The sequence below is a fragment of the Manis pentadactyla genome, chromosome 9 (assembly GCF_030020395.1).
Source record: "Manis pentadactyla isolate mManPen7 chromosome 9, mManPen7.hap1, whole genome shotgun sequence".
In the NCBI taxonomy this organism is placed as follows: Eukaryota; Metazoa; Chordata; class Mammalia; order Pholidota; family Manidae; genus Manis; species Manis pentadactyla.
This window is the reverse complement of record NC_080027.1, coordinates 68,038,828-68,063,330: the sequence shown is the minus strand read 5'-3', so window position 1 is coordinate 68,063,330 and position 24,503 is coordinate 68,038,828. Positions and strand designations below refer to the sequence as shown.

Sequence of the window (24,503 nt, the reverse complement as noted above, 5' to 3'; positions counted from 1 at the left end):
TCTGAGATGCAGGGTGCCTGCGTGGGAAATCTAAAAGGCAAATCTTAAAAGGTGTCTTCAATAAAACAGAGGAAATTCTCACCAATTTCTTTAGATGCCTGATGATCTCAAAGGCCCCTTTCTACTCTAAATTTCTATTATGCTGTGTAGTTCATTTTTGTATTTTTATAAGCAGGCTTAGGTCACTGTCTATCCCTAGTAAAGACCATGAGCCCAACAATCTACCACTCCTTTTTCCCCGTGTCCTCTGCCCCCATTCTGATGTGTGCACTCCTACTAAGGGGCTGAAACATTCATACGGACTACAGGACCCCCTTTGATCTGGTCCACTCTCCCTCATATCATCTTTCATCTTGTTAGTGTTACTCCTTACACACCCAACTTCTAAAAGTTCCTGGTATGAATTATATGGTTCCCATCTTCTATGCCCTTTGCTTATTTCTGTCCCCTCTTTCTGGAACACACTCTTTTTTCCTTCTTGTGCAATTCTGCCCCATAAACTAACTTGAAGTTTTGAAAGTCTCAACTCTGGTGTCACTTCTGCAAAGCCTTGCCTGACTTTCTACTCCAGCCAGGTCAGGACCCTTCTTTCATTATAAGGATACTGTGTGCTCATTAATCTTGCAATGTTATACAGTTGACCCTTGAACAATGGGTTTGAATGGTGCAGTTGCAACAAAAACATATTTGAAAAATTTTTGGAGATCTGTGACAATCTGAAAAAAAATATTTTCTCTAGCCTAATTTACTGTATGAATGCAGTATAGTATGTATAACAAAAATATGTTAATTTCCTGCTTATGTTATCCATAAGAAAAAAGTATTTTCTCTAGCTTAATTTATTGTATAAATGCAGTATATAATACTTATAATAAAAATATGTTAATTGCCTGTTTATGTTATCCATAAGGCTTCCAGCCAACAGTAGGCTATTAGCAGATTAGTAGTTAAATTTTGGGAGAGTCAAAAGTGATATGTAGATTTTCCATTGTGCTGGGGTTAGCACCCCTAACGCTTATGTTGGTGAAAGATCAACTATATGGTCATTAGTTGTTCTAAGGGGTCTTGATGCACTGTTCTCTAACTTTTCTAGATTTAAAATTTTTATAATACTTTGATTTCACTTACTCTGAGGTTTTGACCAAGTAATTTGAAGTAGGACATTATGATTAACAGAAGCCAGAATCATAAAATATCAATATTGGAAGGGGCTTTTAAAGATAATTTTGTTCAGTCACAAAAGTTTTTGTTTTATTTTACATTTAGTGAATTTGAGGAGGATACTGTCTATCCAAATGGAAATATTTCAGCATGTTTTGGGAATACAAAATTATAGTACATACTGGAGAAATTAACAGAAAAGGGTCAATGAAGCCTTCAAGGGAAAGAGTACAGAAAGAAAAAAGGGACAGATGACCCTGCCTAACAGGACATTATTCAGAGATGCCAGGTCAGGAGACAGAAGATCTGCAGAAGGAGAACCAATGTCGTGTTATAAAAACCAGAGAAAGGAGTGTTTCAGAAGCAGGGAATGACTGTGGGGCCAGTACTCCAGGGAGGCTCAGACAGCAGTGGTCCTGTATAGTTAGTTCCTCTGGGATGTGACATCTGCTCTTGGAAAGCAGGACCCACTGAGAAGGAGTCTGAACCTCTAGGAGATCAGACTGGACAAGTTTATGGAGACCCCAACTCCTCCAGCCAGAACCTAAACTCAAGTAGTTCTTGACCTTTATTCGGGACTCAGAAATGTATTATAATATGGTGAAATCTATTAACTCCGTCAGAAAAATGCATATAGGCCCACATACATGTACAATTTTGCATACAATTTCTCATGATTTACTTTACCAGCCCCCAAACTATCCTACTGAAGCCTCAACGTGGACCCCCACAGTAGAACACGAAGTTGCACTATCAGGTACCAAAGCTTGCTTGGGTGATGAGGACAAATGATACACTTGAGGACTAAGAACTGTTTCACTATGCTCAAATCTTAGCTGGTCTAAACCTCTGGAGGCCATAGACATCCTCTATTTTGCTTTATCCTTCTCTGGGGGAATAGGCTGAATAGAAGTACTCCTTGGTGCTTCCAAGTCTGCAAACTGAACATTTTCAGGATTTCTGTCTGTTGACTAACCAAGCTACTATCTTTGGCCTGTCAGCCGCTGAGCTTCTCTATGCCTTGGCTTCTGAAAAGGTCTCCCTCAGAATTTTAACCAGCAATCATGACTTACCTCATTTCCACCTGTCTGACTTCTGACTTCCACTTCTTTCAAATGACTCAACTCGTTTATTCCTTTTTTCAAATTAAAGAATTTAGGAAAGCATTGAAAGCATTCTGGCTTGTAGAAATAGAAAAATGATTGTTTAAATTTTTAGGGGAAAGGGAGCAGAGTTACAGGCAGCTTTTGCCAATCTCCGCCCAAGAGAAGAGCAATGACATGGAAAATTCAAAACTGGACAATTAAAAAAAATATCATTTGTGATTTATGTTATGAAGTTATTATGCCTATTTTTCTGATTTTCTTTGGATTACCATAGAAATGTTTTTGCAATGACTGTGAAGAAAATGGAAACCATGTTGGGAAATTGACTTGAGATACCAATGTGCTCTGGTTGACTCAGGTATGTTTTTAGGAATTGAGACTTGATTCTCTTAAAGAGAGAATTGTAGAGTTTGATAAATAATAGAAATTTCTTAAAGTGGAACATGAACTTTGAGTGAAAAAATAAGTAAAAGTAATATGTGAAAGAATATTAGTCTAGAATTGATTATTCTCATCAATTGTATATTTGATTTTTAAAGGGATGTGAGTTTCGATAAAGAATAAAAACACTGCCCTCATTGCACAGTGGAACTTTCAGGGTGCTGTGCCTGGTCTGTATGGTACTGTGGTGTTAGATTATACCTCCACGCATTTTTCAAAACTCTTAGAACATACAGCACAAGAATAACTTCTACTGCCTGCAAAAAGCCCAAAAAAACACAAAAAATCCAGGATGTCAGGGGAATCCAGGATGGAATGCAGACTATGACAAATGAATCTAACTATATTATAAATATAGGGCATGGTCTCTGAAGGGGATGGGAAAGAAAGGAATTGGTCCAAATAACTATGGAAAGCAATGTTTTGCCTAGATACTGTAAGGATAAAGACAAGAAGAACTGTTTAAAAACATTGATAAATTTGTTTCTTTCGGGATACAGTTTAGTGTTTCTGACACCACTTTATATGTTTGCTAGGGTTGGACAAATAAGTATTGTAGATAATGGGAGCCAGGTGCCAGGAGTTTTGCTGTAAGAGAAAGAAGTGACAAATAAGTGGATGGGGTTGGGAGGTCAGGGTTTACTATACAAATAAGTAGGTACAGATATAAATACAGATACATGTGTTTACAATGGTTAGTATAATGCATGTATTTTCCAGCTCTGTTCCTTGAGAGAAGCAATGGCACGAGAAGCAATGAGCACAACCAAGATCTTGGTTTCTAAATGCTGATCTTCAATAAAAGGAGCCAGGATTCCTTAGAGAAATGGCTGACTGATTGTAGGGCTGGGTCAGGAAACATACAAGATGAGCCTGGGGAGTCAGCAAGTAAGTGAGTGAGGAGATGAGGGCGTGTCAAAAGGCCATGGGCCCACCTGAAGGAGCTCCTGATGGCCAAAGCTGGAGTGATTTGAGTAACAAAATACATAAAAATCACACTGGATTATAATCTAAAGAATAAAATTAATATCCATGGATTCATACCCATATGGATTGAATAAATAAAATAAATGAACATGAGGGCTTTGTGGAGGAACTACTCTTCCATACAGAGGAATGCCAATCAGTAGAAGGCATGAGGAAAGTAGAAAAATCACCATTATAACATCACAGTGGTACAATGGAATATTATTCAGCCATAAGATGAAAACAAATCTTACCATTTGCAACAACATGAATGGAGCTAGAGGGTATTATGCTCATTGAAATAAGGTAGGTGAAGAAAGACAAGTACCAAATGATTTCACTCATTTGTGGGGTATTAAGAACAAAGCAAAACTGAAGGAACAAAACAGCAGCAGACTCACAGACTCCAAGAAGGGACTAGTGGTTACCAAAGGGGAGGTGTGGGGGAGTGTGGGTGGGGAGGGAAGGAGAAGGGGATTGAGGGGTATTATGATTGGTACACATGGTATTGGGAGGGTCATGGGGAAAATAGTGTAGCACAGAGAAGGCCAGTAGGGACTCTGTGGCATTACTACGCTGATGGACAGTGACTGCTATGGGGTGTGGGGGGGAATTTGATTATATGGATGAATGTAGTAACCACAGTGTTCATCATGTGAAACCTTCATAAGAGTGTATTTCAATGATACCTGAATAAAAAAAAATAAAAATGGGGGGAAAAAAAGACCACCACAGTGATAATTACTGCAGGCAAGATCCACTGATGAAGGTAAAGGCAGCAGATGAAACTTTAAGGAGAAATAGGGTATTTTCATTGTTTCAGAGTATCTCTAAAGGACTTCCCTTCACTCATCACAGTAGTGGTTTTCACACAGTTTTAAATGTTTGGATATACTGTTCCTCCAGGAGGTGGAGCTTAACTCATCTTTCATGGGGTGTGCCAGATTTAGTGTCTCCCTTCTAAGGAAAAGAACTGTTGGGTAAACAGAAGTATTCAACCAGAAATATGCCTGGCCTTGATAGTGATATGCATATAAGGGCCTGTATGCACATCAATGTGATGTTCACTGTTGAAGAGCCACAGGTCCATTAGCAGGATTGCCAGTCATGGGTTAAGGGGAGGAGAGAGTAGCAGCCATTCTCTCCTCCCCTCCTTTACTGGTATGTACTAGGTCAGGTGCCTACCAGTCACCAAGGACCCACCCATGGAGTTCCTCCCGAAAGAGGCTGGAGTAAGGAGCTTGCTGTGGCCAGAGAGGAAGGACTTGGGAGTGTGAAAGAGAGGGAGCACTGAGCAGCCCCGGTTTGCCAGGAGAGAGACTGAGCCATGAGAAATAAACCTTTAATCTCCAACCCACACTGTCGCTTATCTTCCTTCAGTCACATGAGATGCAAACTTGCCCCTGGCAGGGAACCCCCTTCCTCCTGGAGCCACAAGATTATAGAGAAATCTGGCAGACACCACATTAACCAAGTGACCAAGGTTAATATCACCAGTGATAAAACAGATATCATGGGCTCCCTGATGTGATGGAACCAGAAAGGTACTTCACTTCTATGGGATTCATCCCCAAAACCTACAACCTCAGTTTGATCGGGAAAAAATATCAGACAAACCTGAATGGAGTGACATGGTACAAAAACCTGACCACTAATCTTTGAAACAGTCAAGTTATAAAGGACAAGGAAAGACCTAGAAACCATCACAGATTGAGGAGACAGCGGAAAAAACTAAATGCAACCTAGTACCCTGGACTGAGTCCTGGAAAAGAAATCCAAATAAAGTCTATAATTTAGTTAATAGTGTTATACCAGTGTTAGTTTCTTAGTTTTGATACATGTATCATGGTTAAATAAATGTTTATAAATGTGAATGTATAAATATACCATGGTTATATCTAAGGGAAGGATGAAGAGAAGGGTATATGGGCACTCTCAGTGCTATGTTTTCAACTCTTGTACATCCAAACTTCTGTACTTCCAAATTTTTTTTCTTTTTTTTTTCCTTTGGTATCATTAAACTACAATTACATGAACAACATTATTCATGGGGGAGTTATTAGACTCCCCCTATCACAAGTCCCCACCACATACCCCATTACAGTCACTGTCCATCAGAATAGTAAGATGCAATAGAATCACTACTACTCTTCTCTGTGTTGTGCCCTCCCACTAAATTTTGTGTGCTAATCGTAATGCCCCTTTTTCCCCCTTATCCCTCCCTTCCCACCCATCCTCCCCAGTCCCTTTCCCTTTGGTAACTGTTAGTCCATTCTTGGGTTCTGTGAGTCTGCTGCTGTTTTGTTCCTTCAGTTTTTGCTTTGTTCTTATGCTCTACAGATGAGTGAAATCATTTGGTACTTGTCTTTCTCCACCTGGCTTATTTCGCTGAGCATAATACACTCTAGCTCCATCCATGTTGTTGCAAATGGTAGGATTTGTTTTCTTCTTATGGCTGAATAATAATCCAGTGTGTATATGTACCATATCTTCTTTATCCATTCATCTACTGATGGACACTTAGGTTGCTTCCATTTCTTGACTATTGTAAATGTGCTGCGATAAACATAGGGGTGCATATGTCTGTTTCAAACTGGGCTCCTGCATTCTTAGGGTAAATTCCTAGGAGTGGAATTCCTGGGTTAAATGGTATTTCTATTTTTAGTTTTATGAGCAGCCTCCATACTGCTTTCCACAATGGTTGAATTAGCTTACATTCCCACCAACAGTGTAGGAGGTTTCTCCTATCTCCACATCCTTGTCAACATTTGTTGTTGTTTGTTTTTTGGATGGTGGCCATCCTAACTGCTGTGAGGTGATATCTCATTGTGGTTTTAATTTGTATTTCTCTGATGACTAGCGATGTGGAGCATTTTTTCATGTGCCTGTTGGCCATCTGAATTTCTTCTTTGGAGAAGTGTCTGTTCAGATCCTCTGCCCATTTTTTAATTGAATTATTTGCTTTTTGTTTGTTGAGATGCATGATTTCTTTATATATTTTGGATGTCAACCCTTTATTGGCTATGTCATTTATGAATATATTCTCCCATACTGTAGGGTGTCTTTGTTCTATTGGTGGTATCCTTTGCTCTACAGAAGCTTTTCAGCTTGATATAGTCCCACTTGTTCATTTTTGCTTTTGTTTCCCTTGCCTGGGGAGATATGTTCATGAAGTTGCTCATGTTTATGTCCAAGAGATTTTTGCTAAGAGTTTTATTGTGTCATGACTTAAATTCAGGTCTTTGATCCATTTTGAATTTACTTTTGTGTATAGGGTTAGACAATGATCCAGTTTCATTCTCTTACATGTAGCTGTCCAGTTTTGTCAACACCAGCTGTTGAAGAGGCCATCATTTCCCCATTGTATGTCCATTGCTCCTTTTTCATATATTAATTGACAGTACATGTTTGGGTTAATATCTGGACTCTCTATTCTGTTCCACTGGTCTGTGTGTCTGTTCTTGTGCCTGTACCAAATTGTCTTGATTACTGTGGATTTGTAGTAGAGCTTGAAGTTAGGAAGCGAGATCCCCCTGCTTTATTCTTCCTTCTCAGGATTGCTTTGGCTACTTGGGATCTTTTTTGGTTCCATATGAATTTTAAAACTATTTGTTCCAGTTTGTTGAAGAATGCTGTTGGTATTTTGATAGGGATTGCATTGAATCTGTAGATTGTTTTAGGCAGGATGGCCATTCTGACAATATTAATTATTCCTAGCCAAGAGCATGGGATGAGTTTCCATTTGTTAGTGTCCTCTTTAATTTCTCTTAAGAGTGTCTTATAGTTTTCAGGGTATAGGTCTTTCACTTCTTTGGTTAGGTTTGTTCCTAGGTATTTTATTTTTGATGCAATTGTGAATGGAATTGTTTTCCTGATTTCTCTCTCTGCTAGCTCATCGTTAGTGTATAGGAAAGCAACAGATTTCTGTGTATTAATTTTGTATCCTGCAACTTTGCTGAATTCCAATATTCTAGTAGTTTTGGAGTGGAGTCTTTAGGATTTTTTATGTACAATATCATGTCATCTGCAAATAGTGACAGTTTGACTTCTTCTTTATCAGTCTGGATTCCTTGTATTTCTTTGTTTTGTCTAATTGCCATGGCTAGGACCTCCAGTACTATGTTGAATAACAGTGGGGAGAGTGCTCATCCCTGTCTTGTTCCCGATCTTAGGTGAAAAGCTTTCAGCTTCTGGCTGTTAAGTATGATGGCTGTGGGTTTATCATACATGGCCTTTATTATGTTGAGGTACTTAACTCTATGCCCATTTTGTTGAGAGTTTTTATCATGAATGGATGTTAAATTTTGTCGAATGCTTTTTCAGTATCTATGGAGATGACCATGTGGTTTTTGTCCTTCTTTTTGTTGATGTGGTGCATGATGTTTATGGATTTTCAAATGTTGTACCATCCTTGCACCCCTGAGATGAATCCCACTTGATCATGGTGTGTGATCTTTTGATATATTTTTTAATTCGGTTTGCTAGTATTTTGTTGAGTATTTTTGCATCTATGTTCATCAGGGATATTGGTCTGTAATTTTCTTTTTTGGTGGAGTCTTTGCCTGGTTTTGGTATTAGAGTGATGCTGGCTTCATAGAATGAGTTTGGAAGTATTCCATCCTCTTCTATTTTTTGGAAAACTTTAAGGAGAATGGGTATTATATCTTCTCTATATGTCTGATAAAATTCGGCAGTGAATTTATCTGGCCTGGAGGTTTTGTTCTTGGGTAGTTTTTTGATTACTGATTCAATTTTGTTGCTGGTAATTGGTTTGTTTATATTTTCTGTTTCTTCCTTCTTCAGTATTGGATGGTTGTATTTTTCTAGGAAGGTGTCCATTTCTTCTTGGTTTTCCAGCTTGTTAGTATATAGATTTTCATAGTATTCTCCGGTAATTCTTTGTATTTCTGTGGTGTCCATCATGATTTTTCCTTTCCCATTTCTGATTCTGTTTATGTGTGTAGATTCTCTTTTTCTCTTAATAAGTCCAGCTAGAGGCTTATCTATTTTGTTTATTTTCTCAAAGAACCAGCTCTTGCTTTCATTGATTCTGTCTATTGTTTTATTCTTCTCAATTTTATTTTGATTTTCTCTGATCTTTAGTATGTCCCTCCTTCTGCTGACTTTGGGCCTCATTTGTTCTTCTTTTTCCAGTTACAATAATTGTGACTTTAGACTATTCATTTGGGATTATTCATCCTTATTTAAATAGGCCTGCATTGCTGTATACTTTCCTCTTTGGACTGCCTTCCCTGCATCCCACTGAAGTTGGGTCATTGTGCTGTTGTTGTCATTTGTCTCCATATATTGCTTGATTTCTGTTTTAATTTGGTCACTGATCCATTGATTATTTAGGAGCATGTTGTTAAGCCTCCATGTGTTTGTGAGCCTTTTTGTTTTCTTTGTACAATTTATTTCTAGTTTTATACATTTATGATCGGAGAAGTTGGTTGGTAGAATTTCAATCTTTTTGAATTTACTGAGGTTCTTTTTGTGGCCTAGTATGTGGTCTATTCTGGAAAATGTTCCATGTGCACTTGAGAAGAATGTGTATCCTGCTGCTTTTGGATGTAGAGTTCTGTAGATGTCTGTTAGCTCCATCTGTTCTAGTGTGTTGTTCAGTGCCTCTGTGTCCTTACTTATTTTCTGTCTAGTGGATCTGTCCTTTGGAGTGAGTGGTGTGTTGAAGTCTCCTAAAATGAATGCATTACATTCTATTTCCTCCTTTAATTCTGTTAGTATTTGTTTGACATATGTCAGTGCTCCTATATTGGGTGCATATATATTTATAATGGTTATATCCTCTTGTTGGACTGAGCCTTTTATCATTATGTAATGTCCTTCTTTATCTCTTGTTACTTTCTTTGTTTTGAAGTCTATTTTGTCTGATACAAGTACTGCAACACCCGCTTTTTTCTCCCTATTGCTTGCATGAAATATCTTTTTCCATATGTTTACTTTTAGTCTGTATATATCTTTGGGTTTGAGGTGAGTCTCTTGTAGGCAGCATATAGATGGGTCTTGCTTTTTTATCCTTTCTGTTGCTCTGTGTCTTTTGACTGGTGCATTCAATCCATTTACATTTAGGGTGATTATCGAAAGATATGTACTTATTGCCATTGTAGGCTTTTGATTCGTGGTTACCAAAGGTTCAAGGGTAGCTTCTTTACTATCTAACCATCTAACTTAACTCTCTTATTAAGCTATTATAAACACAGTCTGATGATTCTTTATTTCTCTCCCTTCTTATTCTTCCTCCTCCATTCTTTATATGTTAGGTGTTTTATTCTTTACTCTTTTGTGTTTCCTTTGACTGCTTTTGTGGTTAGTTGGTTTTGTTTTTTGCCTTTAGTTAGTATTTGGTTGGTCTGCTTTCTTTGCTGTGACTTTATTTTCTCTGGTGACATCTATTTAGCCTTAGGAGTGCTTCCATCTAGAGCAATCCCTTTAAAATATCCTGTAGAGGTGGTTTGTGGGAGGCAAATTCTCTCATCTTTTGCTTGTCTGGAAATTGTTTAATCCCTCCTTTAAATTTAAATGTTAATCGTGCTGGATACAGTATTCTTGGTTCAAGTCCCTTCTGTTTCATTGCATTAAATATATCACGCCATTCTCTTCTGGCCTGTAAGGTTTCTGTTGAGAAGTCTGATGATAGCCTGATGGGTTTTCCTTTGCAGGTGATCTTTTTTCTCTCTCTGGCTGCCTTTAATACTCTGTCCTTGTCTTTGATATTTGCCCCCTTAATTATTATATGTCTTGGTGTTGTCCTCCTTTGGTCCCTGTGTTGGGAGATCTGTGGGCTTCCATGGTCTGAGAGACTATTTTCTTCCCAAGCTTGGGGAAGTTTTCAGCAATTATTTCTTCAAAGACACTTTCGCTTTTTCTCTCTCTTCTTCTGGTACCCCTATAATGCAAATATTATTCTGTTTGGATTGGTCACCCAGTTCTCTTAATATTTTTTCATTCCTAGAGATCCTTTTATCTCTCTCTGCCTCCACTTCTCTGTATTCCTGTTCTCTGATTTCTTTCCATTAACAGTCTCTCGCACCATGTCCAGTCTGCTCTTAAGACCTTGTATTGATTGTTTCATTTCTGTTATCTCCCTCCAGACTTCATCCCTTAGCTCTTGCATATTTCTCTGCAGGTCCATCAGCATCATTCTGACTTTTATTTTGAATTGTTTTTCAGGAAGATTGGTTATATCTATCTCACCGGGCCCTCTCTCTGGGGTTGTCTGAGTTATTCTTGACTGGACCAGATTCTTCTGCCTTTTCATGGTGATAGAAGTGGTCATAGGCAGGTGGTGCATGTGTCAGCTGGGAGAACAGAGTTCCTTCCTGGTTGTTGGTTGCCTTGCCCTTCTACGCTGCCTGTGCCATCTATCCACATACCAGGTGCAGTCTCTGGGATAATCTCCTGAGCTGCCATGGTGGGGTGGCCCTCAGGATAGCCTAGCACACTGCAGGGAGTTGGAGCCATACTGGGTGTGTTCTCCTGTGAAAATAGCACCCCTTCATCCCTTGTTCTCCTGTGAAAATAGCACCCCTTCATCCCTTCCAGACTTTGCTCTGGCTTCCGCTGCCTGTCCCAGTTACCCGCACACTGGAATCAGTCTCTGGGATAATATCCTGAGCTGCTGTGGGTGGGGCAGCACTCAGGATAGTGTAGCACACTGCCGGGGGTGGCAGACATGCTGGGTGTGTTCTCTTGCGAGAGTGGTGCCCCTTCGTGCCTTCTGGACCTTGCTCTGGCTTCTTCTTCCTCTGTCCCAGTTAGCTGCGCACTGGGAAGAGACTGTGTGTTTGCTGTGGGTGTTGCTGTTCTCCCGCTGCTCCACAGCTGTGGCAGGTTAGTCAGTTTGCTTGCAGCGCTGGCTGGGGGGAATGAATGGCAGGCTGCCTATCACCGTGAGGGCCTTCAGGGCTGTGTTACCTGCCAGGGGGTTAGGGGGCCTGAAGTTTCTCAAAATTCCCAGCCTGCTGGGCTGAGTGTGCTGGGACAATTTTGTCCAGCTGTTGAGCCCTTGTCCCTTTAAGACTTTAAGAAGCACCTGCTTTTCTTTTGTTCCAGGGGAGCTGGCTATGGGGACCTGCTCACAGTTTCCGTCTCATATTTTACTTTTCTGTTTATCTAATATCCAGCACACCATGCAATGTGTGTCTGTGCTCCTGGTGCGGATTACTAGGGCTGGTTATTTAGCAGTCCTGGGCTTCCACTCCCTCCTCATTCCGACTCCTTTCCTCCCGCCAGTGAGCTGGGGTAGGGGGAGTGCTCAGGTCCTGCTGGGCCACGGCTTGTATCTTACCCTTTTCGTGAGATGCTGAGTTCTTGCAGATGTAGATGTAGCCTGGCTGTTGTACTGTATCTTCTGGTCTCTCTTTTAGGAATAGTTGTATTTGTTGTATTTTCAAAAATATGTATGGTTTTGGGAGATTTCTGCTGACGTACTCATGCTGCCATCTTGAGCCCCTCCAAAATTATTTTAATATAAAAAGTTAAAAAATGTTGCCCCTGAGAGTCATACTTATAACTTCAAAGGTTTTTTTTTGTTTATTCTTATAAATATTTTATATTTTGTTATTCTATTTTAACATGAAAAGTTGTCATTTGGTAGGAGAGCATTTAAAACATAGTTATAAATACCTGGAATTTATTTAAAGTAAGGGGTTTACTCCACCTTATTTGTATGTCTTAAGCAGAGCTAAAGTCACATTGAATAATAGGGTTACAGGCAGTTAGGTTATGCATGTGCATGGACAGCTGCACTCCACTCAATATAATGCTTTTGCTGAGCAGAGAAGAACTTGTGTTTGAAATATTTCCAACAGTATCGTCCACAGGGAAAAATGCATAATTTCAGATTAAATACATGAAAGGGAATTGTAAGGAAAAAGCAGCCTATTTTTATGTTATTGTGTCTTCTATTTTTAAAGGAGTCTATGTATATACACAGTTCAGGAAATCAAACTTTTTTCTTTAATGTATTCTAATAATTTAAAATCAAATACTATATAGTGAGCTATAGACTATTAAAAATATTGTCATTTAAACTGGAATGGGCTAAAACCAAAAGTTTCTGTGATGACTGCCCTTGTACTGTTCACCATGTAACTTATTCACTATGTAAGAATTTGTTCTCCATGTAAGAACTTGTTCGTTATGCTTCAGAAGATTGGAGACTGACGAAAATTAGGCTTGGGGTGGATTAATGATTGTGCATTGAGCATTGACTCCCCTATACAGAATTTTATTGTTGTTAACAACCATTTGATCAATAAATATGAGAGATGCCCTAACAACAACAACCAAAAAAAAGTACACACTTCCAATTGTAAAATAAATAAGTAACCGGGATGTAATATATAGCATAAGGAATATAGTCAAAATATTGTAACAACTTGGTATGGTGATAGCTGGTACCTAGAATTATCATGTATATAAATGTTGAATCACTGTGTTGTACACCTGAAACTAATGTAATGTAATACTGTGTGTCAACTACCCTTCAATAAAAAATAATTATCTAAAAAAAAAAAAAAAATTGGAATGGGCTATGCCAGAATTTACAAATTGGTGGTCCATGAGCCACATTTACCCTTAGGTTATGTTTTCATTGACTGGCATAGTTTAAATTTTTTGAATTACTTGCCAATATTTAAAATAATGAGTTTTTGCCTAAAACTTGAGTTTCCATTCTCTTTCAAACAGTAAGATCTGACAGCATTGAACATCCATTCTGACATGGCAACCCTTGGCAAGTACTGGGTGGTGGATGCTCTTACAAGGTCTACCTTTCTAGTTTGCCATGATTCCTTTGTTGTTGTTCGTACTGTATATAGATTTTTAGAAGTTGAAGTGAAATTCACATAACATAAAACCAACCATTTCAAAAGAAACAGTTGAATGGCATTTAGTAGATTCAATGTTGCACAACCACTGCTTCTATCCAGTTCCAAAATATCATCACTCCCAAATAAAACTTGGTTCCAGTTAAGCAGCCATTCCCCTTTGCCTCCTTCCCACAGCCCCTGGCAACCACCAATCTACTTTCTGTCTCTCTGGACTCACCTATTCTAGATATTTCATACAAATGGGGTCATACAATATGTGACCTCTTATGTCTGGCTTCTATCAGCATAATGTTTTCAAAGTTCATCACCATAGTGTTTATCTGGACTCCTTCCTTTTTATGGCTGAATAGTATTCTATTGTATTGATAAACCACATGCTATTTATCCATTCATAGGATATGTACAGTTGGTTGTTTCTGCCTTTTGAATATTATGCATAGTGCTGTCATGAACATTTGTGTACCAGGTTTTGTCTGAATGAATAGCATATGTTTTATATTCCCTATGGGTGTTAGGGTTGTTCCAGCTACAGTCCTTAATGCTGCCTATTGCCTCCTATCCTGGCCTGCTTTACTTACTCACTTCCTCATCCTGTCCCCACTGGCTTTTATATTTATATTTTCTGGTATGTAATGGGGGTAGCCATATCCATTTCCTCCATTCCTGCACTTTGTGCCAGCACAAAACTTGAACTAATAGAAACCTTTCTTCATTTTCTTAAAAATGTACATCTACATTAAACTTCTGTCTTTTCTTTCTCAGTTTTGGTCACTGATAAATATTGATTGTAGATGAATGTTATTTTATTTCTTCTACTTTGACATGAAAAAATTGGACAGTTTGAGAAGATCTAAAATTGGGGCTAGAGCTTTGCCCTTTTTCAGTAAGCAGTGACTTTATATACGCATCTGGGTTTAATTATAGTTGGCATCTTGGAACTCCGAGGAAAAATATGCATTGCTGAGATGTCATGTGTTTCTGGCAGTCAGTCCAAGAGTATAATCACTCAAATATGTAGTCACAGAGAAAGTCCTCTGGCTTTCTCTAACCTGGCCTCAAGGCCTGCATTACCTCCCTCTCCCTGCCCCTGTACCCCTGGGAAGGCCTCTTTTTCACTTCAATCCTTTTCCGTTCCCCCTCTGACTTCCCCTTATTTGCCATTTAAGCATTTACTCTAAATAATATGACTTAACTTTATGGTTGTATCTTGCCTCCCTAACTAGATTATAAAGCCCTGTTGAACAGAGTCTAGTTCTGTTTATTTTTTATATGCTTCAGTGCAGAGCATATAATAAGCGTGCAATAAATACTTGATTTAGTGACTCACCCAACCAAAAAAATGCCTCTTTGAATATACCTAACTTCTCAGTATTATTAAGTTGAACAAGTTTAAAAGTGTCCAATTCATTTTTTAACATAATACTTACTATTAACATTAATAGACAGGAAGTGGGAAAAAAAGTTTGTGTCATAATTATGGCAAATAAATTCCTTTTCAAATCTAATTAATGTATTGATATAGGTTGGAGATTCTAAAAATGTGGGTTGTAAACCACCTGCACCAGAATTGCCTATGGCGTTCGTTAAAAATGGAGATCTTTGCATCTGCCCCTAAATTTATATACCAATGTCTGATGGTTAAACCTAGGAACCTACATTTTCAAAAAATTCCCCCTACAGTCTTATGTACTCTGAATTTTGAGAACCACTGGGATTGTTTGAGAAGAAGTTAATACCTTCATTTGGAATAATTCAGGTAGATGGAAGTTCAGTTTTAGTTGGATTTAGGGATAGTAAATGATGAAATCATATATTTATTGAATGATAATTTCAATTCAGTATTTGGGAAGTTACTCTTTTTTGGCATGGGTCTACGGATGACTGTTACTTATATTGTATAGTTTTAACGACATGGAATTAAAGTCCTAGATATTTAACAAATCCCAACTATCTTAGAATTACTGAGATGAAACAATAAAATCATTGAAAAACACCACTGCATATGATTCTTACCTTACTCCTGGGACATAACAAAATAATGAAATGCTACTCTCTCTTCTAAAAACAGAAAGGGCAGCTGAAAAACAATTACTGTATGATACCCCCCAAGTTATAGTTAGTATTTACTGATATTTTAAAAATCCTGCCTCATTTATTGCTATTGTGAAGAAGTTCTGGAATGTGTTGAGCAGAGGCTTTTTGAGGTATTGCATTCAGATAATGCAGACTTTTGTGTCCTAGTAGTTAAACAAACAAACCATTAATAAGTAATCCAGTAGTATAATGTAAGGGTCACCAAACAAAAGTGACACAGTACATTGCTGGCTGGTAGCAAGTTAAGTGAAATGAAACAAGTTTGTTGTATTTTGGATAATATAAGGGAATAACTGCAAGCCATTGAGCAAGGGCTTTTTGTTAAAAAAAAACCAGGAGAGTTCTGTGTTTTTCATCTGCATTACAATGTTTCTCCCTCTTGACCTTTTGACATTTTACATTTCTTAAATACATCACTCTATGTAGGCCCTGATTGGGTAACAGAGAATGATGTTTTTCATTTATTCTGCAGAGGTTTACAATATATTTTCTTGTGGGATTATGTTTTTTCCTTCTCTATAGGTTGGTAATTCCCCTTGTGACCTGGCAGAAGCAGAGCTTCAACCTCAAGCTAATGAAATGGAACTGTCATATACCCAGAAGTAAATCTAGTACCAAGGGCTGGGCTCATGCTTTATTATAGTCTCTGAGCCTCAACATTCTCATCTACAAAATGGGGATTACAGTATCTGCTTCAAGGGGTGGTTTTAAGGATTAATTTAAAATAATAGTGAATAGTTAATTTTTATTATAGTATCACATGTAACCCTCAATAGAATCACTTGTGCAGTAAGAAAAATGAGGGTACAGAGCATAGTTACCTATTTAAGATCATCCGTTAACTGTTTTTTTCTTATTTCATACATTGTGTGGCCCAACTGTCACTGGAAGGGAGCCTATTTCACTGCCAAACACAATTTCCTCCTCACTTAAATGAAGATATAAGTCACAAATATTATAGATTGAAAAAGGAAAAGGTCTACTTATATTGTTAATCTAGCAAATGAAATCTTATTCCCCGGTAAAAGTGAAAGCAGATAGGGCTGGGGACAAGTTCAAGGGCTGGGGATAATCTAGACAGCTTTTCCTGGTTCTTAGAGTCAAACAGTGTGACCTCATTATTTTGTTTCCATTTCCAATTGCAAGAACTCTATAGATATACCCAGGACCAAATGTAAATACCAAATACATTCCAAAATCAAATAAATGAATTTTGGATTATCTGGGTCACCGATCCCCTCTGCTAATGTGTATAATCAAGGGCTGATGATGCCACATATGATAAGCAAGCCTTTTATGAGGGATTAGATGCGTAATTTCTTGCAGGAGTTTAGTTTTTGTTTTTACAAGTTTTAGTTTTGACACGCCTATTTTGAAGAATGGCCTGTTCAGTCTGTCATTTGAAATACTTAGCTATTTAAGAAAAGGAAGACAAAGTCATGCTTCAGAAAAGAAAGAGTCCAACTGGGAGTAACAACTTCAGCCAGACTGGACAGAATAATGTATTACATGGGGCTGTTGAAATAACAACTTAGCAATCATAAACTAGACACCCATCAAAATGAAGCAGTCACTCTTTTCCCACTGCATTCTTTTCTCTTACATACAACTCTTACAAAAATGAACTTGTCAGGCCAGTCGTTAAATTCACATTTGTATGCTGACCATAAGGACTGTTTTGGCTTCTAAATTGGTCAAGCTGAACTGCTTTGAAGCTAGTAATCTGCTGAATTAGCTGACTTCTTTCATGGTATTCCAGAACAAACAGATCCCCTTTAAAAAATCCCTACTTTTGTTATTTCAGGTGGTTTGAGTCTGTTATTCCTCCATAAAGATGTTAGGGTTCTTCTAAGAGAGGTTCAAAGAGAAATTTGGAAATAAGATGTTAAGCAGATTAAAAGGAACTTCAGTATAATAATCATGTCACTGGGTGAAAGATGAGATTAAAATTGGTCATCACTTTACTGTGTAGCCAGCCATGGCTTTATCTTAACTTGCACAGAAAGTCTTGAGGTAGCCCTAGGTTTTAGAAAGGAATGTCATCACTAGAACAAATATCAGAATGATATTTATTGAGTGCTTACTCTAACAACCCTGGGAGGTAGGCACTATTATTATTCCCACTTTACAGATGAGGAAACTGAAGCACATAAGGGTTAAGATCAGATGCCAAAATTAAGAATGAAAACTTATCAGGCTGAAGAGGCAGTGTGGCATAATGTGTGTCATGGGCTTCGTAGGCATGCAGAGATGGATTCAGATTCCAGCTGTGATGGTTCTTAGCCGAGTCACTAAGTATATCTCTTAGTCTCTGAGCCTCAACATTCTCATCTACAAAATGGGATTACAGTATCTGCTTCAAGGGGTGGTTTTAAGGATTAATTAAAAATAATAGTGAATAGTAATAATATTGAACATTTATTGAGTGTTTCCTATGTATCAGTCATTATTCTAAGTGCTTCATGTTAATTTAATTTTACAACAACTCCATTATGTAGGTACTTTTATCACCTACATTTTTATGGGCAGAAAAATTAGTGTAGAGGAGCTAACTTGCTAGTTAATAGTAGAACTGGGTTTCAGAACACGTAGCCTAACACCTGACATATAGTGGGCATTGGCGATAGTAACTGTATTATAGGAAATGTTTGCAGTACAACAGAATAATAGTAATTCTTCCCTTTCCTCATGCTGCCTTTAGTAATAAGTATTGGAGAAGTACAAGAGTAGACAAACATAGTCTTTGACTGTATGGGGCCCATGTAGGGTGATCTAAACCTATGCATCAGAGTGAGATCCAGAGATCTCAAAACTAATTTTTAGCAAATTCAATTTCAACTCTGTTGCATATGATACATTAAAATAATTGCTGCTACTTTTTCATCATTGGGGCCAAATGGATGTGCTTAGGAAAAGTATAAAGAATAATAGACAATTCCATCTAGATATGTTTGTGTGTAATCAGGTTTTGTTGTCACCTAAATGAATTTAGTCAGTAAGAATCCTAAAATTATATTTTGGGACTGTTTCTCTTTCATATGTTTTGTTATCTTTTAAAACTGTGAATAGTTGCCACATTAATTTACTTTTAACATATAGTCAGTCTTCCAAGCCCAGTGGTCTTTTTTCCTCTCTTGTATTCCAGCCCTATTCTTGGCCCCAACACACACACACAGTCACACACTCCAGAGTTACACAGTGTAGCTTTTAAAACTTCATCATCAAGCATAAAAAGACCACGGAATGTTTAGAACCAGTATGCTGGAGCCAAAAAGGTTTATCACATTCTAAAAAAAAATCTTTGGCATTAATGGGGAGACCAGAACCAATTGTAAAGCATAATTACTGCATAAACATGCAGTATGTGTGAAGCTGTGACCATTCCTTTCATCTTTCACACTACTGAGAATCTAGACAGTGTGTCTGTTGTTTAAATTCCCATGCACACTCCTCCCATATCCTGCTAAAACATTGCTTTATTTATACACACATTTGTATAAAATGCAAGCAAACACCCAAACTAAACTTTTGGGAAATATGGTTTGAGTTCTTGAAGGAGATTCAGATTTGGCTCCTCATGCAGGTCAAAAAAAAGGTGGGTTGGGTCACATAGCTAGCTTTATGGCTCCAATTTCAAAAACGAAATGGTCTCATGTAAATAAATGGCTACCTTTCACTCCTAAGCAATAACTACCATTTTGGGGAGCTATGTGGCGAACTCATTTTTTTGGAAGGAAACCCCCTCTTTTTACATTTGTGAAACTAACTTCACAGCAGAGTTGTAAAGGTGTCTTAGATGTCTTCCTACCACATGAAGATTTCTGTAACATTTATAACCATTTTTGTTTAGTGTTCTATGACAAATCTACATTAATAATAATAAAGACCATGGTAGCTAAAATTGGTGAGGACTTACTATATTCCAATAACCTTACTAAGCCTTTTATGAGCATAGCTCACAGAATTCATTCAATACCACTATTGGGTGGATGCCATTATACTCATTTTTACTGGGGACTCTGTATCAAATTTGTTAAAACACCATTACCCAACTGTCAGCTTCAGAGAAAACATTCCTTCTTGAAAGTCATCATAATTATACCTCACATTATTTTCTGCTTAATTTTCATAAAATATTTTCATTTATTCAGTATATAGTTTTAGACATATGTTATGAACTAGGAACTACCCTGTACTATTTGCTGAGCATGCAGAGATCAGCAGGTTATTTTCCCTATCCTCAGAGCTCATTGGACAGGAAGGAAGGCAAAAATATAAACAAAAAAATTATTGCATAATAAATTCAGCGATAGAAATATGTACAAGATATAGACATGCAGAGAGGAGGACACATGGGAGGGGGTTAGAGGATATCAAAGAAGACAGCTGAATGAGATATATGAATTGGAAATTAAGGGACAAAACGAGTTAGTCAGATAAGCAAAAGGAGAAAGGCATCCCACAGAGAGTGAGCAATGTGTGCCAAGGCAGAGGCACGAAACCATGTGGTATGTTTAGTAAATAAGAAGCTATCATAGTATATATATATTATGGGCAGTAAAGTTTGATGTGGAAGGGAAGGAAAAGAGGGTGGGTATCTGCTTGTGAAGGGCCAAGGAAGCAGTGCAAGGGGTTTAGCCTTTACTCTATAGATAATGAGCTCGCTGTGTAGGTTTCAAGTGGTTGAGAGACAAGACAGGCTTATGTTTTAGAAAACTTCCTTCAATAGTCACTGTGTTAGTCTAAGCAAAAAGCACTGAGGACTTCAAGTAAACTCAGGTAGTATGAAATGAGAGGTAAAGAAAGATTTGAGAATTTTTAGGGGTCAAAATCAGTAAGATTTTTTGATGGAGAGGAAAAGGAGAGAAAAGAATCTAAGATGACTGAGACTTGAGAGTTGGCAGATACATCACTTATGCCTAGACTTGCTGTTTGTAACACTCCCCTGTCCTTCAGAATAACAGAGGCTAAATACAGAGGTTTACTTCTCTCCCATAAAGGAAGTTCAGAGGTGGAAGTTGAGGCTGCTGTGGTTCCCTTGGGTCAGCAGGCACCTATGCTCCTACCATTCTGCTTTATCCTCTTACTATATGGTTTCCAACCTCAAAGTCACCTCTTGTTCCAAACTGGCTGCTGGAGCTCCAGCCATCATTATGTCCATGTTACAGGACAGAAGATGGAAGAAAAACAGAAGCATAGGTTCCTACTAACTGAATCAGCTTCCTTTTAGTAGTCTTCTGGAAATCTCATACACCGTAACTACATAATTAGTCATAACTTAGCCACATGGTTCTACTTAAATGCTAGGAAGTCTGGGAAATAGGTCAGACTGGACAGTACAGCGTCAGATTAAAAAAGCAGGATTTTTACTAAAGAGGGAGGAGCAAGAAGAAGGTTCTGGGGTTGGCAACTGGTAGTATATAGTTCATGAAATTGGGTGAAAAATGATGCCACAAAGACAAAACCTTTGTTCAATACTGAAAAGAAATAGAGGAAGTGGACCCAATGAGAATGAATGGGAGACAGGAGTAGAATTAGAAAGAATGATATAAAAGAAGCCAGAGGAGAGAATGATTGAAAGTGCCAGATATTACAGGTCAGTTAAGTAAGATAAGAAGTAAAATGTCCATTCGATGTGATAGGCGGAGGCCATCGTTGGTTTTCTAAAGACTAGTTTTACTGGAGATGTGGAGGGAGATACTGACTATAACAGGTTAGAGTATGAATTAAAGATTAACAAACAGAGATAACTGAAGACAACACCTTTGAAAACTTGGCAGAGAAGGCTGTACCTAAGAGAGAGGGTCCAGGGTTGAGTGAGTGTTTAAGGGTGATAGATACTGAAAATGTTATTTGGCTGGTAGAGGAAGTTAGTAGAAAAAGAGAGGTACCCGTAAGAGTCCTGATTCTGTTAGCCTGTCAGAACAGACATCCTGAAATTGAAATAGCCAGAATTCAGGAGTGAAATTTTTAAAAGAAGTTGCTGAGCTGCCGTGAAATTAAGGAATCTACAGAAACCTGAAACATTATGAAAGAAGGAACCCTTGACAGTCAACCAGCAGTAAAGCTGGCTTTTGTTCTGAGGTTTATCTGAACCCTGGACATGCTGAGCTTCTCCTTTGGTAGCTTCATGGAGTGAGGGGGACGTGACATAACACCTAGGTCCTGCTCAGGTAGCAGTCCCATGAGAAGAAATACGTATAAAGTTCGGACTCCTGAGGGTAAAAACTCTGTGGACAAGTGAGCAAGAAATGAACCTTGCTATGCAGAATGAGGCAAAGGAAAGCTTTCCTCTCTCAGCAAATGGTGTTGAGTGGAAGCAGGAATATTGCCTGAGAATTTGTAACTCCATACTTGTTTGCACAAGAGAAGTGAAAAATTTAATTTTAAAGCAATCCTTAGTATTTTCAAGTCACTGACAAAAGCAAATTTAAATCCTTTCTGAAGGAAATCAACTCTAAATCATGCCTCAAAGAACTGATTCCAAATATCTAAGGAAATTTTGCAACTATAGTTAAAAGTCACAAAATACATAAGGACGCTCTTCCAGGCTTTTGCTTCCAGCCAAAATGGAGTAACAGGGACCTGATATATACTCCCACCTGAAATAACTTTTTAAAAAATTGGAAAAAGTATGGGAAACTAGAGTTTTTCAGACTTTGGATAGGAAACAGCGATGGAGAGTGATCTCCAAGAGATGGAAAGCAAGTCAGGTAAGCCCTACAATTGTTCCAGTTTACTGCCTGGAGAAACTTTCCAGCTCCACATGCAGGGAGGTGGAACCCAGCCTGAGGGCAGCTGAGAGAAACAGGCATGAGATGAGGAAATGGTGCTGAAGTGTGGAGAAACTCAGGTGATGGACATTACAGGGCACATGTTGGAGAGGGTAGAGCTGCAGAGAAAGAAGACCTGGAAATCTGCAGAGTTCCCCTCAAGTTTTCAGCTAAGTACTGCTCAGTTTTACCTCAGTAGTGGGAGAAAATTAGTCTGAGAATACATACTTCTCTAGTGCCACATAGCAAAGCTTAAAAACAAGACCAACAGAAGAGAATAGTTTCCAAGTAGATTAGCTGTAGCCCAGAAGAAGGCTCAAGGATATTCAATAGACAAACCTGGAAACAGCTCAATGTTCATCATTGTATGATAAACAAATCGTTGTGTATCACACAATGTAATACTACTCCACAATAAAAAAAGAGTGAACCTCAATATAATCATACTGAATGAAAGGAGTGAGACTAAAAAGAACACATCCTGTCTGATTTCATTTATTAAGTTTCTAGAAAGTGCAACTTAATCTATATTGACAAACAGCAGTGATTACTTGGGGAAGGGGGTGTTGGGATTGACAAGGAAGTTCTTGAGGGAGGATTCACATAAGAGTCAAAGGAAAACCTGGGGAGATAATGAATATGTACATTATTTTGATTGTGGTGACTTTCACAGATATATACATATGTCAAAATTTATCAAATTATGTATCTTAATTACATGCAGTTTACTGAATCTCAGCTACATTTCAATAGTGTCCTAAAAAAGACACACACAGGAAAGAAGGAGCCACAGGTAAGAATTATCAGAAATAACAGCTGAAATAATAAAAACTTCTCATATGGAAAGGAACTTCCTTAGTTTGATACAAATAACTACAAAAACATTCAGCAGATATATTTTATTTTTGATGAAATATTGAAAATATTTCCTTTAAAATAAAGAGTAAAACAGAGAGGTCGGCTAGTACCCAAACCCACTTGCATATCCAGGCCAGTACAGTAAGATAAGAAAGAGATAAAAGTGGTACAGATTATAAAGTAAGAAAAAAAGATCATTATTGGTGCTAAACAATTCTAAAAGATTCTGTAGATAAACAATTCCACTTAATCAGAGTTAGGCAAAGTGGCTGGATTTGATATTAATATAGAAAAGACATGCATTTCTATTTATCAGCAGCAATCAGTTGTCTTTATACAATGTCAACATAAAATATGTGTTTTTAAGAAATATAAACCCCTTTATGGAAAAAATCAAAATATTATTGAAAATCATCAAGGACAACCTAAGTGAAGGGAGAGATATGCCATAATATTGAATAGAAAACCTCAAATGTTTTAAAGATGCCAGGTATCTCCAGATTTACCTATAGATTCACTGTAATTCCAGTCAAAATCCCAGTGGGTTTTATGAGAAACTTGGATAGGTGATTCTACAGTTTATATGGAATTGAAAAATTTCCAAAGTAGACCAGAAACTTATGAAGAACAAGGTGTGAATAATCCATATAGATAAAAAAAATAAAATTGGATCCCTACCTTGTACTATATATGAATATCAATTTTTGGTAGATAAAAGATTTAACTGTGAAAACATAAGTATAGAGATTTTAGAAGACAGTAGTGTAATAAAACCACTTGATACAAAGGAGTTCTTAGGACATGAAACAAACAATGAAAACCATAGAGAAAAAGATTGATATGTTTAACTATATTACAAAACTTCAGTTCACCAAAAAACACATTAAAGAAAGTCAAAAGACAAGCCATGAAGTGGGAGACGATATTTATAACTCATTTAAACAAAGCACCTCAAAAATATAAAGAAGTTTTATGAATATATAAGGTGCAGATATCCTAATAGAAAAATGGCTAAAATATGTAAACAGGCATTTCTTGGAAAAGGAAAAACAAATGGTCCACACATAGGAAAATAAGTTCCACCTTACTAGTAACCATGGATATGCAAACTAAGACCACAGTGAACTACCATGTAATATCAACAAATCAGAAAAAGGTTTTAAAGTTCATTTGTCAACAGGTGAGCAGTGCCATGGAGCAATGTAACTTGCATATCCTGTTGGTAAGAGTATATATTGAGAGAGTGACATTGG

The 24,503-nt window shown here is 37.7% G+C and overlaps 1 protein-coding gene across 4 annotated transcripts in view; it reads left to right on the top strand.

Annotated features, from left to right (window-relative positions):
* Positions 1 to 24,503, top strand: part of CCDC34 (coiled-coil domain containing 34) — an 80,234-nt gene that overhangs the window by 44,340 nt on the left and 11,391 nt on the right. Inside the window, exon 8 of one of the 4 annotated variants that reach the window (XR_008999270.1) lies at positions 2,556 to 2,625. The exons of 1 other annotated variant lie outside the window; for it this stretch is intronic. The gene's annotated coding sequence lies outside the window, so the exon portion shown is untranslated. Of the gene's footprint in view, positions 1 to 1,851; positions 2,626 to 24,503 lie in introns of those variants that run through there. 2 more of the 4 variants (XR_008999271.1, XM_057507522.1) reach the window with 2 other exon arrangements.